Source organism: Pongo abelii, chromosome 1, assembly GCF_028885655.2.
Source record: "Pongo abelii isolate AG06213 chromosome 1, NHGRI_mPonAbe1-v2.0_pri, whole genome shotgun sequence".
NCBI lineage: Eukaryota > Metazoa > Chordata > Mammalia > Primates > Hominidae > Pongo > Pongo abelii.
Window position 1 is genome coordinate 187824183 of NC_071985.2, and position 17698 is coordinate 187841880.

At 41.9% G+C, this 17698-nt stretch overlaps 1 protein-coding gene across 5 annotated transcripts in view; it reads left to right on the forward strand.

Moving 5' to 3' along the window:
• Positions 1-17698, forward strand: part of TESK2 (testis associated actin remodelling kinase 2) — a 150161-nt gene that overhangs the window by 9016 nt on the left and 123447 nt on the right. Inside the window, exon 1 of one of the 5 annotated variants that reach the window (XM_054535569.2) lies at positions 14927-15028. The exons of the other annotated variants lie outside the window; for them this stretch is intronic. The gene's annotated coding sequence lies outside the window, so the exon portion shown is untranslated. Of the gene's footprint in view, positions 1-14926; positions 15029-17698 lie in introns of those variants that run through there. 5 annotated transcript variants of the gene reach the window in all.

A 17698-nucleotide genomic window follows, 5' to 3' on the forward strand; every position in this document is an offset into this window, starting at 1 on the left:
TTCCAGCATTAGCGGCATTTGGTATGGATCTCATGGTGTTATTCACGGTTTACAGTATTGCACTAAACATGATGAAAAATATGCACGAACCTTGAGAGATCACTTTTTACTGTGACACTTTTTACTGGAGGAAGGAACTGCTCATGTGGAGATGATTAGCATCACACAGCATTTTAGGGGCTACTCACAACACTTGCTCACTGAAACAGCAACAGGAGGTGGCTCCAGAATTATTACACAAGTACAGTATGTACTATAGTCAATTTTATGCAGTTGTGATTTAATACTGCACCTTTCCATTTGTTTACTGTTGACTATGAATGGCATCATGTATGGTTTGTGTTTGTGTGCATAAGTTTTTATACATTTTAACTTTTTATAATAGATTTGTGTATATCTTATAGTAAATAATAAAAGACTAGTATCTACATATATTTTCTGCATTCATGGCATACCTGACTTTTTCTTAATTTTTTTGATATTTCTAGGCTAGGTGTTTTGTTTCTGAGTTTTTTTCAAGGTGTTACACATCTCCAAAAATTTAAAAAATATATTTGTTGAAAAAAATCTGTATGTAATACAGATTTGCCTGTAGTTTCAGCTACTCCAGAGGCTGATGTGGTAGGATTACTCGAGGCCCAGAGTTTGAGGCCATAGTGTGCTCTGATCACACTTGTGAATAACTACAGCACATGAGTGGACCTGTACAGTTCAAACCCGTGTTGTTCAAGGGTCAGTTGTATAATCCTGTTTTTCCCACTTTTCATGTACAGTTGCCCATGGTTCCCCACTATTCTGCACTTCCCACCCCCAATCTTGCTTATTTTTTTTTTTGAGGTGGAGTGTTGCTCTGTTGCCCAGGCTGGAGTTCAGTGGCGCAATCTCGGCTCACTGCAAGCTCTGCCTCCTGGGTTCATGCCATTCTCCTGCCTCAGCCTCCCGAGTAGCTGGGACTACAGGCGCCCGCCACCACACCCGGCTAATTTTTTGTATTTTTAGTGGAGACGGGGTTTCACCATATTAGCCAGGATGGTCTCGATCTCCTGACCTTGTGATCCGCCCGCCTCGGCCTCCCAAAGTGCTGGGATTGCAGGCGTGAGCCACCGGGCCCAGCCGCTTATTTACTTTATATATCTTAGAGACCTTTCCAGATCAGTACATAGAGAGCTTCCTCATTCTTTTTTTTTTTGGTTGTATATATTATTACTTTTTTGAGACAGAATCTCACTTCATCACCCAGGCTGGAGTGCAGTGGTGCAATCTCAGCTCACTGCAACCTCCATCTCCCGGGTTCAAGTGATTCTCCTGCCTCAGCCTCCTGAGTAGCTGGGATTACAGGTGTGCACCACCACACCTGGCTAATTTTTGTATTTTTAGTAAAGACGGGGTTTGACCATGTTGGCCAGGCTAGTCTCGAACTCCTGACCTCGGGTGATCCACCCACCTTGGCCTCCCAAAGTGCTGGGATTACAGGCGTGAGCCACTGTGGCCTATATATATATTATTTATTTATTAATTTATTATTATTGTTATTCTCTTTTTAATCACCTGCATAGTATTCCATTGAATGGATGTATCATAATTTATTTAACTAATTCCTTATAATGGACATTTATGTTTCCAGTGTTTTGTTATTATAAACAATGCTGTAAAAAGGGCCTTTGAACGTGTCCTTTTATATGTGTGCAAGGGATATTTGTGGGATAAATTCACAGAAGTGAGATTTCTTTTTTTTTTTTTTTTTTGGAGACAGAGTTTTGCTCTGTCGACCACGCTGGAGTGCAGTGGCACAATCTTGGCTCACTGCAACCTCCACCTCCTAGGTTCAAGCAGTTCTTCTGCCTCAGCCTCCTGAGTAGCTGGGACTACAGGTGCGTGCCACCACGCCCAGCTAATTTTTGTATTTTTAGTAGAAATGGGGTTTCACCCTATTGGCCAGGCCGATCTCTAATTCCTGACCTTGTGATCCGCCCACCTCGGCCTCCCAAAGTGCTGGGATTACAGGCATGAGCCACCATGCCCGGCCCTCAGTCTTTTCTTTTATAGCTTTTGGATATTGAGTAAAAAAGATAGAAGAGCCTGGCTGGGCGTGGTGGCTCACGCCTATAATCCCAGCACTTTGGGAGGCCGAGGCGGGTGGATCACCTGAGGTCAGGAGTTCGAGACTAGCTGACCAACATGGCGAAATCACGTCTCTACTAAAAATACAAAAATTAGCCGGGCGTGGTGGCATGCGCCTGTAGTTCCAGCTACTCGGGAGGCTGAGACAGGAGAATTGCTTGAACCTGGGAGGCGGAGGTTGCAGTTAGCCGAGATCTTGCCACTGTGCTCTGGCCTGGGCAACAGAGTGAGACTCCATCTGAAAAAAAAAGAAGGGCCTTCTGCATTTCAGTCCTTTATTTTTTAATCTATCCAATGGGAACAAGAAAACAATTATTGTGAAGATCAAAGTGCTCTGTGAACTGTAAACTGTAAATCATTATACAGATTAAATATGGTGTTATTTATTAATTTATCTTTGGAACAAGTATGGAGGCTATTCTGTCTTCCTCTGAATTAAATAAAATAGAAAAATATATTTTTTTGAGGGGGCTGGGCGTGGTGGTGCATACCTGTAATCCCAGCTGCTTCGGAGGGTAAAGCAGGAGAATTGCTTGAACCCAGGAGGCGGAGGTTGCAATGAGTCGAGATTGAGCCATTGCACTCCAACCTGGGCAACAAGAGCAAAAACTCCGTCTCCAAAAAAAAAAAAAATTTTTTTTTCTTCCTGCAGTATGGAAAACTAGGGTGGTATTGATCGTGTGGTCAGTGTTTCCTTGGACAATTTCACGGAATCTTCTTCACAATGACTTCCACAATGATTTCACTGTGGAAATCATAAAGTATTTTTTATACTTTAGTCCCGTTATTCTTTGTATTAGGTGTAACTAGAATCTGACTAAAAATTCTCAACATTTGTTTCACTTTCACATTGCATAGTATTTACTTTGGGTTTTGTATTGCTACTGTTTGGTAGGAATTTGTATTTTGGAAGGATGTTAAAAATTTTTTTGGTGATTATAAAAGTAATGCATATTCATTAAGGAAGAATTGGAAAATAGAGAAGATTTTAAAGGAAAAGATACACATTATTCATAATTTGCCCATGATTCAAAAAGTTAAAAACAGGCTGGGTATGGTTGCTCACCCCTGTAATCCCAGCACTTTGGGAGGCTGAGACAGGCAGATTATGTGAGGTCAGGAGTTTGAGACCAGCCTAGCCAACATGGTGAAACCCCGTCTCTACTAAAAATACAAAAATTAGCTTGGCATGGTGGTGTGCATCTGTAATCCTAGCTACTCAGGAGGCTGAGGCAGGAGAATTGCTTGAACCCAGGAGGCAGAGGTTGCAGTGAGCCGAGATCGTGTCACTGCTGTCCAGCCTGAGCAGGCCATACAGTGAGACTCTGTCTCAAAAAAAAAAAAAAAAAAAAAGTTAAAAATCATTGTTAACATTTTGGACTGTGTCCTCTCAGAATTATTTGTCTGTGTATGTCTGTGTTGTCATCACCATCTCTCCAGGATTTGGCATAGTGCCTGGCCCGTAAGAGGTGCTAAATAAATATATGTTGGCTGAGTGAATGAAAGAATGAGTATGTTTTTTACATTGAAAATGTGGAATCTTGATGTCCTATTTATTTTACTTTTTCTCCACTGTACATTTTGACTCAATATTATAGTATTACACTTTGTATTGCCGTAGTTTGAAGGTAAGTTTGAGTCCAAGCCCTTAGCGTGGACTAAAAGAGCTCATAGTCTGGAAGCTCATAGTCCAGTGAAAGAGATGATAAGCAACAATTAAAATACTATATGATGACTATAATAACTAAGACTTGTGCAGGGTGATATCAAAGCACAGAAAATGAGATTGAGGGGTCAGAGAACACTTCCCACATGAGATGATTACTGAGAGAGTCATGTGGAAGAATCTGGGAAGAACACACCAGGGAGAAAGAATATTATATGCATAGATATTGAAGTGTGAGCAGGGCTCTACAAATATAGCAGTTCTCTATGTTTGGAGTAGATTGTGACTGCAGATAGAGGAATGGACATAGATGAGGCTGGAGATGTGGGTAGGGGTCAAATGAGGCAGAACTTTTGTATGACACATGAATGATTCTCAGAAGTTTACTTAGCCTGGTGAAACAGATTGGAAAAGGTGTGAGAGTGGAGCTAGGAAGACCAAAAAGACATTAATTGAGTGCCAAGTAAGTAGTATAGTCAGATTACTACAAGAGCTAGAATGACATGAACATCATATAAGCTGAGGCAGAAAGTCAACACTACATCAGAAGGGTGCGTTAAGTGTGGGGAATAATGATTAGGCTAATTATAGTGGAGCAGAGTCTTCGAATGCCAGGCTAAAGAATTTTATAAGCAACAGATATCATTGAAGATTTTTAACTGTCACCTGTATTGTCTGAACAGTTACAGGTTGCAGTTTGCTTCCTTCTGGCTAGTCTGAAATTCGGTTAAAATCTTTCTTTTTTTTTTTTGAGATGGAGTCTCGCTCAGCTGCCCAGGCTGGAGTGCAGTGGTGTGATCTCAGCTCACTGCAACCACCGTCTCCCGGGTTCAAGCAATTCTCCTGTCTCAGCCTCCCGAGTAGCTGGAATTACAGGCACCCGCCATCATGCCCGGCTAATTTTTGTATTTTAGTAGAGATGGTGTTTCACCATGTTGGCCAGGCTGGTCTTGAATTCCTGACCTCAGGTGATCCACCTGCCTGAAATTTACTTTCCTGAACTTTTATCAGGAAAAAATATTAAAGGAAGCAAACCTCTCTCAGAAAGTTAAAGAAATTCCATCTATTATATATCAGTTAGTATGAATTCAGTTTAATGACTATATCTTTTGTATTTGTTTTTTTAATTTTTTTTTTTCTTTTTTGAGACAGAGTCTCACTGTCGCCCAGGCTGGAGTGCAGTGGTGCGATCTCAGCTCACCGCAACCTCTGCCTCTTGGGTTCAAGCAATTCTCCTGCCTCACTTAGGCTCCTCAGTAGCCGGAATTACAGGCATGTGCCACCGCGCCTGGCTAATTTTTGTGTTTTTTTTTTGGTAGAGACGTGGTTTCACCACGTTGGCCAGGAGTTCAAGACCAATCTAGTCAACATAGTAAGACCCCACCTCTTCAAAAAATTAAAAAATTGGCCAGGTGCGGTGGCTCCTGTCTGTAATCCTGGGCTGAAGGGATCCTCCCCTTGGCCTCTCAAAGTGGTAGGATTACAGGCATAAACGACTGTGCCTGGCTACCTCATTCTTTTTTTTGAGATGGAGTTTCACTCTGTCTCCCAGGCTGGAGTGCAGTGGTGCGGTCTCGGCTCACTGCAACCTCCACCTCCCATGTTCAAGCAATTGTCCTGCCTCAGCCTCCCAAGTAGCTGGGACTACAGGCGTGTGCCACCATGCCTGGCTAATTTTTTGTGTTTTTAGTAGAGATGGGGTTTCACTGTGTTAGCCAGGATGGCCTTGATCTCCTGACCTTGTGATTCTCCCGCCTTAGCCTCCCAAAGTCCTGGGATTACAGGTGTGAGCCACCATGCCTGGCCAGCTACCTCATTCTTTTAATGACTATATAATATTAAGTTGTATGGATACACATGGATTGATGGATTGGTCTTGCTCTAGTGCCCAGGCCGGAGTGCGGTGGTGTCATCTTGACTCATTGCAACCTCCGCTTCTGGGCTGAAGCGATCCTCCTGCCTCAGCCTCCCAAGTAGCTGGGACTACAGGCATGGGCCACCACGCTTGGCTAATTTTTGTATTTTTTGTAGAGACAAAGTCTCCTCATGTTGTTCAGGCGGGTCTCAAACTCCTGAGCTCAAATGATCCATCTGCCTTGGGCCTCCCAAAGTGCTGGGATTACAGGTGTGAGCCATTGTGCCTGGCCTGTACTGTAATTTATTTAATCTATCTCTATTTTTGGATATTTGGATTGTCTCCATTTTTCTCTGTTACTGTATTAGTCAGGGTTCTCTAGAGGGACAGAACTAATAGGATATATGTATATATGAAAGGGAGTTTATTAAGGAAGATTGGCTCACATGATCACAAGGTAAAGTCCCACGATAGGCCGTCTGCAAGTTGAGGAGCAAGGAAGCCAGTGACAAATCAGTCCAAGTTCTAAAACCTCAAAAGCAGGGAAGCTGACAGTGCAGCCTTCAGTCTGTGGCCAAAGGCCTGAGAGCCCCTGGCAAATCACTGGTGTAGGTCCAAGAGTCCAAAAGCTGAAGAAGTTGGAGTCTGATATTCTTGGGCAGGAAGCATCCAGCATGGGAGAAAGATGAAGGCTGGAAGACTCAGCAAGTCTGCTCTTCCATCTTCTTCTGCCTGGTTTATTCTAGCTACACTGGCAGCTGATTAGATGGTGCCCACCCAGATTGAGAGTGGGTCTGCCTCGTCCCCTCCACTGACTCAAATGTAAATCTCCCTTGGCAGCACCCTCACAGACTACACTAGGAACAATACTTTGCATCCTTCAGTCCAATCAAGTTGACACTCAATATTAACCATCACAGTTACCAACAATGTATACTTTAATGTTCTTGTACATGTATCTTTGTGTACTGATAGCAACTGTCATTTTTCATGGCTATAAAAATATTCTCTTGGCCGGGTGTGGTGGGGGCTCATGCCTGTAATCCCAGCACTTTCCGAGGCCAAGGCGGGTGGATTACCTGAGGTCAGGAGTTTGAGACCAGTCTGGCTAGCATGATGAAACCCCGTCTCCACTAAAAATACAAAAATTTGCCAGGCATGGTGGCGGGCGCCTGTAGTCCCAGCTACTTGGGAAGCTGAGGCAGGAGAATCGCTTGAACCCAGGAGGTGGAGGTTGTAGTGAGCCAAGATCGTGCCACTGCACTCCAGCCTGGGTGACAGAACAAGACTCAAAAAAAAAAAAAAAAAAAAGGCCAGGCTAACATGAGGAACCTAACTGCCTCTTACCTCTTTATTACTTTCTTTCCCACAGTCTCTGAAATAGCCCTCTTACATCAGAAGAAGAGGTGAGTTGCCTTTCTTTCTTTTTTTTTTTTTTTTTTGAGATGGAGTCTTGCTCTGTTGCCATGCTGTGCACTCGGCCCGTGAGTTGCCTTTCTGCCCCAAGTGGTCCTTTTCAGGCCTTCTCATATTTAACTAGGAAAATTGATCAAAGGAGATATTATCCTGGAAATTCATAAATTCACCTAGTGCTTTACCATCTCACATTATTTGCATCGGGTCCAATATTAGTTTTGTGTTATTTCATATTCCAGCATATAAAGTTATAGATACATTTAGTATACACAGAAGATCAGAAACTGCATTAAAAAAAAAAAAAAAAGAGATGGAGGCCAGGTGCGGTGGCTCACACCTGTAATCCTAGCACTTTGGGAGGCCAAGGCAGGTGGATCACAAGGTCAGGAGTTCGAGACCAGCCTGACCAACATGGTGAAACCCCGTTTCTACTAAAAATACAAAAATTAGCCAGGCGTGGTGGTATGCGCCTGTAATCCCAGCTACTCAGGAGACTGAGGCAGGAGAATCACTCGAACCCAGGAGGCAGAGATTGCACTGAGCTGAGATCATGCCACTGCACTTGAGCCTGCACAACGGAGAGAGATTCCGTCTCAAAAAATAAATAAATACAATAAAAAAAAAAAGAGATGGGGTCTTGCTATGTTGCCCAGGCTGGTCTCAAAGTCTTGGCCTCAAGCAGTCCTCTTGTCTTGGCCTCCCAAAGTGCTGGGATTACAGGAGTGAGCAACTGTGCATGGCCCAGAAAATTTTTTTTTGAGACTGAATCTCACTCCATCACCCAGGCTAGAGTGCAATCTTGGCTCACTGCAGGCTCTGCCTCCTGGGTTCAAGTGATTCTCATGCCTCAGCCTCCTGAGTAGCTGGGACTACAGGCATGCACTACCACACATGGCTAATTTTTTGTGTATTTTTGCTAGAGATAGGGTTTCATAATGTTGGCCAGGCTGGTCTTGAACTCCTGAGGTCAGGTGATCTGCTTGCCTCAGCCTCCCAAAGTGTTGGGATTCCAGGTGTGAGCCACTGTGCTTGGCCAAAAAATGTCATATATAATCTTAATATCATTATTATACTTAACTAAATTAACAGTAATTTTCTACTATTATCTAGTAGTAGTGCTTATTAAAACTTCCCCAGCTGGCCTGGGCATGGTGGCTCATGCCTGTAATCCTAGCACTTTGGGAGGCTGAGGCGGGACGATTGTTTGAGCCTAGGCGTTTGAGGCTGCAAGTGAGCTATGGTTCAGCCACTGCACTGCACCCTGGGTGACAGAGCAAGACCTTATCTAAAAAAAAAAAAAAAAAAAAATTCGTATTGTCTTTTATAGCTAGTTTGTTCAAATCAGGATCTAGCCAAGTATCATCACTGCATTTGGTTGTTTTAACTGTTAATTCTTCAGAGTCAGAATTTGAACATAGTAGTGTGTACTCCAACGCCTTTGCTTTTTGTTGTGTCGTTGGAAAGAAGAAAAGCTTTTTAACAACCAGAACTTTGCAATAATAGAACAGACTACTATAGTGAGCACTTTGTTACTGGTGGTGTTTTAGTAGGCCAGGCTGACTCTGCCTTCTGTAGTGTCCAATCCAGTGGACACTTTTCTTCCTACCATATACTACTTTGTGGTATTTGATACGTGTGCTGTTTCCACTTTTGGTTTCTGTGACATATTAGGTTGGTGCAAAAGTAATTGTGGTTTTTATCATTACTATCAATGGTAATATACTTTCTTCTGGCTTTATTCTTGCTTTTTTCCTTTTTAGTCTCATTTGTGTACTCTTCCTTTTTTTGTCCTGTATATATTGATGTTCCCTTGACCACTTACCTGCTTTCACCTAAGCACAAAAAGAAGGTGCCTGGGCTTTGGTGCATGGTAGGAACTTGGTATTACCTAGAGTCATATTCTCTACTTTGGGAAATTCTTTAGTAAGTGCTAGTGACTTTTTTTTTTTTTTTGAGACAGAGTCTTACTCTCTTGCCAGGGAGTGCAGTGGCGTGATCTCGGCTCACTGCAAGCTGTGTCCTGGGTTCACGCCATTCTCCTGCCTCAGTCTCCCGAGTAGCTGGGACTACAGGCACCCGCCACCACGCCCGGCTAATTTTTTTTTTTTTTTTTTTTAGTAGAGACAGGGTTTCACCATGTTACCCAGGATGGTCTCGATATCCTGACCTCGTGATCCGCCCGCCCCAGCCTCCCAAAGTGCTGGGATTACTGGCGTGAGCCACTGCGCCCGGCATGCTAGTGACTTTTAAGTGTACATCTTCAGTCTAGTCCTCTCTCCTAAGCTCCAGTGTGGTGTCTCCAATAGCCTCCTGGACATTGTTAACTGGGGTTCCTTCAGGCAACTTAAACTCAGTAAGATCTGAGAAGAATTCACATCTCCTTACACATCATATCCTTTAGGTGAATGGCTAGCCATTCTCCCAGTTACCCAAACCAGAACCATGGGAGGGATTCTAGTTAAACTTGGAGTTATCTGGGTACCTCTTGTACCTCATATATCCACTTGATCACCTTTTTTTTTTTTGAGATGGAGTTTTGCTCTTGTCCCCCAGGCTGGAGTACAATGGCGCAATCTTGGCTCACTGCAATTTCTGCCTCCTGGGTTCAAGCGATTCTCCTGCCTCAGCCCCCCGAGAAGCTGGGATCACAGGTGCCTGCCACCATGCCTGGCTAATTTTTGTATTTTTAGTAGAGATGGGGTTTCACCATGTTGGCCAGGCTGGTCTCGAACTCTTGACCTCAGGTGATCTGCCCACCTTGGCCTCCCAAAGTGCTGGGGTTACAGGTGTGAGCCACGGCGCCCGGACTTGAACACTTTTTTTTTTTTTTTTTTTTGAGATGGAGTCTTGCTCTGTCGCCCAGGCTGGAGTACAGTGGCACTATCTCGGCTCACTGCAAGCTCCGCCTCCCAGGTTCACGCCATTCTCCTGCCTCAGCCTCCCAAGTAGCTGGGACTACGGGTGCCGCCACCACGCCCGGCTAATTTTGTTGTATTTTTGGTAGAGACGGGGTTTCACCGTGTTAGCCAGGATGGCCTCGATCTCCTGACCTCATGATCCACCCGCCTCGGCCTCCCAAAGTGCTGGGATTACAGGCGTGACCCACTGTGCCTGACCGGAACACCTTTTTAAAAATGTCACTTATCTCTGCCCAGCATGGTAGTGCTGAGGAGGCTGAGGCAAAGGGGATCCCTTGAACTTAGGAGTTTGAGGCTGTAGTGTGCAGTGATCATGCCTATAAAGTCCAGCCTGGGCAACATAGTGAGACCTCCATCTCTAAAAAAATGGTCACTTATCTTCTCTCACTCCTTTTTCCTCACTGCCAGTACCTTAATTAAGCCTTCCCTCTTATCTGTCATTAACAATTATCTTGTTTGGGCGCAGTGGCTCATGCCTGTAATCTCAGCACTTTGGGAGGCTGAGTTTGGCAGATCACCAGGTCAAGAGATTGAGACCATCCTGGCCAACATAGTGAAACCCCGTCTCTACTAAAAATACAAAAAAATTATCTGGGCATGGTGGTGCGTGCCTGTAGTCCCAGCCACTTGGGAGGTGGAGGCAGGAGAATTGCTTGAACCCGGGAGGCGGAGGTTACAGTGAGCCGAGATCGCACCACTGTTCTCCAGCCTGGGCAACAGAGCAAGACTCTGTCTCAAAAAAAAAAAATTATCTTATTGTACTGTATTATATTCATTGATTTACATGTATCTTTTGGGAGACTGAGTTCTTGGAAAGGTGGAGTCATGTTTTATTCCATTTTGTACATCCTCCTACCAGAGAGGCAATAATTAACATAGCGATTAAGAGTACAGCCTCTGGGTTTGAATTCTGGCTCCTCCACTTCTTTTTTTTGAGATGGAATCTTGCTCTGTCGACCAGGCTGGAGTGCAGTGGTATGATCATAGCTCACTGCAACCTCCGCCTCCTGGGTTCAAGCGATTCTCCTGCCTCAGCCTCCTGAGTAGCTGGGACTATAGGTGCACGTCACCATGCCTGACTAATTTTTGTATTTTTAGTAGAGATGGGATTTCACCATGTTGGCCAGGATGGTCTCGATCTCCTGACCTCGTGATCTACCCGCCTTGGCTTCCCAAAGTGCTAGGATTACAGGTGTGAGCCTCTGTGCTCAGCCTTCTACCACTTCTTGGTTGTGAGATTGGGCAAGTTAATTCCTTAATGCCTTCGTTTACACATTTGTAAATTGGGGGTAATAATGGTATCTATTTTATAGGACTGTTATGGATATTAAATGTAAAGCACTTGGAAAAGCATCTGGAGTATAGTAAATGCTTAGTAAATACTATAGCACTGGTCCTAATGCCTTGCACCTAGTGGCTACCCAATTAACATTTGAGTCAGCTAATAGAGGGGATTCCTGAATTGGTCTAAAGATTAAACTAGTTCATCTCTAACTGCCTTTATAACTTTCACCCTAAGTTTCTGTTTTATGTCATGGCTTAGGGCCTGGTGGATTGAAGTTACACAGCAAATATGATGCTTATTTAGAAGAGCTAATACGCTTTTAAGAACTGGCTTTTGATCTGTCTGGTACTAATATATGCCATTGTGTATATTCGTGGTTAATTAGATAAGGGATGCCAGTTTTTATGCTAGATTGCCTTTGGTTTGAATGGAAACTGCAACTCGTTATTTCACAGCAGGATAGTAAGCTCAGCAGTATTGCCTTTATTTTTAATTAGACAGTCATCCTGAAACGTGTCTGTATTAGCTGTGTTGGTCCATAGAAAGGATAACAGTTGAGCAGACTTGTCATGTAGATTTGCCATGTGTTTGGTATTGATACCCAGCTAATGTACTTGTCAGTATTCCCATTCTAGAAAATAAGTGGCCAGTTTTCGGGGCTACATATTACTCATAATGAATCCTTAATTTATTTTGGATTAGGTGGGGACTGTTTTATGATTATAGAAAGAAAACAATGTGATGAGAATATTGGTATATTATGTTTGCAGTCTTTTTCTACTCTTTAGGGTGTAAAAGTCTACTGAATTCTCAAAAATCTTTTTTGATGACTTTGTGGGATAATATTACCAACTTTGTGCACACATGATTCCATATTTGGATGGACGTTGACAATTTTTGATTGCTGGCTGACACTTTGCCAAATCCAGCTACTTTTTGGTAGATAGCTTTCTAGTGCATTGCAGGATTAAATTTGTGTCTGGACTATTGTGAAGTTGTATCTACTTTGTTTTGCTGAAATGAAGGGGTGAGAAACAACAGATACTGTGCATTAGAATGGAAAATAGAGAATGATTGGGATTTGGCATATTTTCCCTGTCAGCATGGCATCCATTCTTTAGAAAGCCTGTTTAAATCAATACTGATTTTTCTGTCTGTAGAATGTGATTGAATGACTGAAGGAAGGCTTTTGCCTCAGAGACTGGTAGAGCCATCATTTGTACACTTTTTACTCTCCCTGTTGAGGGAAGTTGAGGAATAGTAGTAGCTTTCTACATAGCTAACCCACAAATCATTTTTCACAGAAATTTGACTGTATTTCTGAAGGAGACATATTATAATGGGAAGTGCTTAGGTTTGAAACTACTAGATTTGAATCCTGAGTCTCACTAGTTGTTTATATTTGGAGAAGTCATAATGTCTCAGGATTTTGATTTCTTTTTTTTAAAATTAGAGATGATAATACATGCTTTGCAGAGTTGTCACAAAGATTAGAGATAACATACAAGACCCTTGGTAGAATGCATGGTCTGTAGTAAATAGTGGCTGCAGTTATTATTTCCAGAAGCATATTTCAGACAGGAGTGTGGTCTGAGAGTCCTAAAAATTTCCTTGATATTTCTGAAAAATGATTTTTGGAATTCTTACTTTGGAAAGATTAAAAATATATAATATTGAAGATAGGCTATTTAGTTCACTAACTTTTTTTAATTGGTAGCTTTTCAAATTACTTTCCCCAATCAAAGCTTTTAATTGTATTTTCTTCGTGAAAAACAAATCAACTCCTATATAAATTAAATTGATATTTGAAAAAACAAACCTACCTATATAGAAAAGAAAAAGTTTTGAACTTCCAAGTTTATAATATTTAAGTTGAGAACATAGTTACTAAAAAATTACTTGTGTCCTTATAAGCCACATAATTTGGGCATTTTTGAAAGACTGCTAAATGCTATTTCCTAGTTTAAGAACAAAAATGATTAAGCTTTTCTAACACAGTGTTTCTCAACCAGGGCACTATTGGCATTTAGGGCAGGACAATTCTTTGTTTTGTGCATTGTAGGACATTTAGCTTCCCTAGCCCCTGCCCACTAAAATACCAGTAGTGCTCATCCCACACCCCCATCATTGTGACAATAATGCCTTATGTTTTTCTGGTAATGTGATGGTAACTGTAGTTATCTCTGTTCCAAAAAAAGTATATTAATACTTTGAGGGACACTATTAGTATCAATAGATAATAATAAATAAGACCAAGAGAGGTAATCCAGAGGCAGAAACCATCATAAAATGTCATATATTTGAAATAATGTATTTTCTTATTTTAAAAGTAATCCCACATTTTATAAAATTGGGCTTGGTTTTAGGGTTTGTACATGTATACCTTTGCTGCCTTTTATTAGTTATTAAAATTTGTCAGAATAAATTGACAGCCATTTATAGCTTGGTTGATTTCATTTAAAATATAGTCATTTAGTTTGCTCGCCAAGGGAGCAGAAGGCATGGTTTGGAAGTTTTCTTTTGCTCAGCACTTCTCTAAAATGGATTAATACAGTTCTTACTCCCATGGAGAGGACTCTACTTCTTACCACTCATCTCAGCTATCTAATCATTAATTAGTATTACTTTAGCATGTGATAGGGGCTCTACACTAAATATCAGTGTTTGTTATGAGCTCTCTAATTTTTTTTTTTTGAGACAGATGTTTGCTGTATTGCCCAGGCTGGAATGCAGTAGCCCAAACACAGCTCACTGCAGCCTTGACCTCCTGGGCTCAAGCAATCCTCCCACCTTGGCCTCCTGAGTAGCTAGGACTACAGGTGTGCACCACCATGCTGGGCTAATTTTTGTATTTTTTGTAGAGACGGGGATTTCACTATGTTGCCCAGGCTGATCTTGAACTCCTGGGCTCAAGCAGTCATCCTGCCTGAGCCTCTAAAAGTGCTGGGGGATTACAGACGTGAGCCAGTGATCCCACCCAATATTTTAAGTTTGTGGACTTAAATAAGTTAGGCCATCCAAAAATTCACCCATGATTTTGAAGTTTTAGCCTAAGATATATATTCCTAGGACCAAAAACTATGGTGGAAATTTAGCAGAATAAAAGTTTGAGAGTCTAGAGGCTTGGCTTGCACACTGGCATGCTGTTTATTTGCCAAATTGTTCTCAGTGTTTTGGCTTAAGCATGCTACATAGCTGTTGCATTAGCAATAGACTTAAAAAAAAAAAAAAAAAACTGTGAAGGCCGAGCACAGTGGCTCATGCCTGTAATCTCAGAACTTTGGGAGGCCGAGGTGGGCGGATCACGAGGTCAGGAGTTTGAGACCAGCCTGACCAACATGGTGAAACCCCGTTTCTACTAAAAACACAAAAATTAGTCGGGTGTGGTGGCGCGTGCCTCTAGGGAGGCTGAGGCAGGGGAATCCCTTGAACCTGGGAGGCGGAGGTTGTGGTGAGCCATGATCGCACCACTGTACTCCAGTCTGGGTGACAGAGCGAGACCACATCTTAAAAAAAAACCAAAAAAGCACCTGTTAAACTTTTTTGAAATTAAAAAAATTTAAATGCAGAAAAGAGTACAGTATAATAAATAACACCCAGAATTAACAAATATTAATTAATGAAAAATGATAAAATTAACAAATATATCATTTTGTGTTGTTTGCCATAGGTTTGTTTTTCAATAAAAGGAAACAAAAATATTATTGGCAGTCCATCACCTTGACCACTTGGCCACTTCATCACGTTAAGGAAACAAAATCTTATTGGTATAGTGGATGTCTGTTTTGTTTCCCTTTCTTGTCATTTCACTTTCTTTCCCCTGAGGCAAATACTATTATGAATTTAGTGTCTTCATTTTTAGTTCATGCTTTTAGATGTTCACTATAAATATGTAATATCTTTAATAATTATAACAAACAGGAGTTGAATGCTTATTGTTTATTAGGTACTATCCATTTAATCAATAACTTTGTGGTTATTGTAAGGATTAAATGAGTTAATAGATATAAAATAGAATGTAGGCACTGTTTTTATTTTCATTTTTCAGATAGGGAACTAGAGATGTAGAGAGGTTGAATAACATATCCAAGTTCATATAACTAGAAGTTATGGAGCAAGGATTTGAACCCAGATTGTTTGGCTGTAGATGTCATAGCATTCATGACTATGCTATTCTGCTTTTCTATAATATATATTATCATTATTATTATTTGAGATAGAGTCTTGCTCTGTTGCCCAGACTGGAGTGCAGTGGTGTGGTCATGGCTTACTGCAGCCTTGACCTCCTGGGACCCAACTAATCCTCCTGCCTCAGCCTCCTGAGTAGCTGGGACTACAGGTGCATGCCACCATGCCTGGGTAATTTTTGTTTTTGTTTTTGTTTTTTCTGAGACGGAGTCTTGCTCTGTTGCCCAGGCTGGAGTGCAGTGGCATGATCTCAGCTCACTGCAACCTCTGCCTCCTGGGTTCAAGCGATTCTCCTCCCTCAGCCTCCTGAGTAGCTGGGACTACAGGTGCACACCACCACGCCCAGCTAATTTTTGCATTTTTAGTAGATACAGGGTTTCACCATGTTGGCCAGGATGGTCTCGATCTCTTGACCTTGTGATCTGCCTGCCTTGGCTTCCCGAAGTGCTGGGATTACAGGTGTGAGCCACCGCGCCTGGTCAATTTTTGTATTTTTTGTAGAGATTAGGTTTAACCATGTTGCTTAGACTGGTCTCGAACTCCTGGGCTCAAGCTATCCACCACCTCGGCCTCTCAAAGTGTTGGGATTATAGACGTAAGGCACCACGCCCGATTAGTATATATTACTTTGTGTATTTTTAAAATACATTTTTATAAAAATGGTATACTATAGGGGTGGTTGTGCAATTTTTTTACAGTAACTTCTTTAAAAACCTTTTTTTGAATTAAATTTTAATAATATCGCTAACTACAACTTGCTTTTCCCCCCAACTCTACATTACTTTTTAAATACATTCACATTGCTACTTATAATTTGTTCATCTAAGTGCTGTATGTTTTATTGAGAAATATACCACAGTTTATTACCTATTACTCCTACAGATGAACTTTAGGTTGTTTCCTTTCTTTCCCCTGATTACACACAGTGGTAAAATGAAATGAATATCTTTATTCAGGCCTCTTGTGTTTATGTGCAAGAGTATCTCTAAGCATATAACATTTAAGAAATACATTTATCCCTCTTGAAAAGTGCTGTGAGCCAAGATACAAATACCAAAATTTAGTCTATTGTGCTATTGTAAAACTTCTAACAAGACTCCTACCAAAGCAGCTCAGTTGCAATTAGCATTCTCTTTTTTTCTTTCTTTCTTTTTCTTTCTTTCTTTCTTTCTTTCTTTCTTTCTTTCTTTCTTTCTTTCTTTCTTTCTTCCTTTCTCTTTCTTCCTTTCTTTCTTTTTTCTTTCTTTTTCTCTCTTTTTCTCTTTCTTTCTTTGTCTCTCTCTTTCTTCTTCCTTTCCTTTTTTCCTTCCTTCCTTCCTCCCTCCCTCCCTCCCTCCCTCCCTTCCTTCCTTCCTTCCTTCCGTCTCTTTTCTCTTTCTCTCTCTCTCTCTCTCTCTTTCTTTCTTTTTTGGAGTCTCACTCTGTCACCCAGGCTGGAGTGCAGTGGTGCCATCTCAGCTCACTTCAACCTCTGCCTCATGGGTTTAAGTGATTCTCTTGCCTTAGCCTCCTGAGTAGCTGGGACTACAGGTGCACACCACCATGCTTGGTTAATTTTTTTTTCTTTTTCTTTTTTTTTTTTGAGGTGGAGTCTTGCTCTATCTCCCAGGCTGGAGTGCAGTGGCGTGATCTTGGCTCACTGCAACCTTCACCTCCTGGGTTCAAGTGATTCTCATGCCTCAGCCTCCTGAGTAGCTGGGATTACAGATGCGCACCACCATGCTGGCTAAGTTTTGTATTTTTAGTAGAGACGGGGTTTCACCATGTTGGCCAGGCTGGTCTTGAACTCCCGACCTCAGGTGATCTACCTGCCTTGGCCTCCCAAAGTGCTGGGATTACAGGCGTGAGCCACCGTGTCTGGCCTAATTTTTGTATTTTTAGTAGAGACAAGGTTTTGCCATGTTGGCCAGACCAGTCTGGAACTCCTGACCTCAAGTGGTCCACCTGCCTTGGCCTCCCAAAGTGCTAGGATTACAGGAGTTAGCCACTGTGCCCTGCCACAGTTAGTAGTTTCTTACCTCTTCCTAGCTAGCTGAGAATGTAAAACCAGACCCATTGAGCTGCAATGAGCAATTCTGTCTTCTGTGCTGTAATATGGAAAACTAGGATTTGCCACTCTCAGGGAACCCTGAGGGCACTGAGGAGGTTAGTAAGGTATTTTGTTAGGAATGAAACATATCTTGATAAACAATTCAGTAAAGTTGTAAGATACAAAATCAGTTTACAAAAATCAGTAGCATTTCTATGTG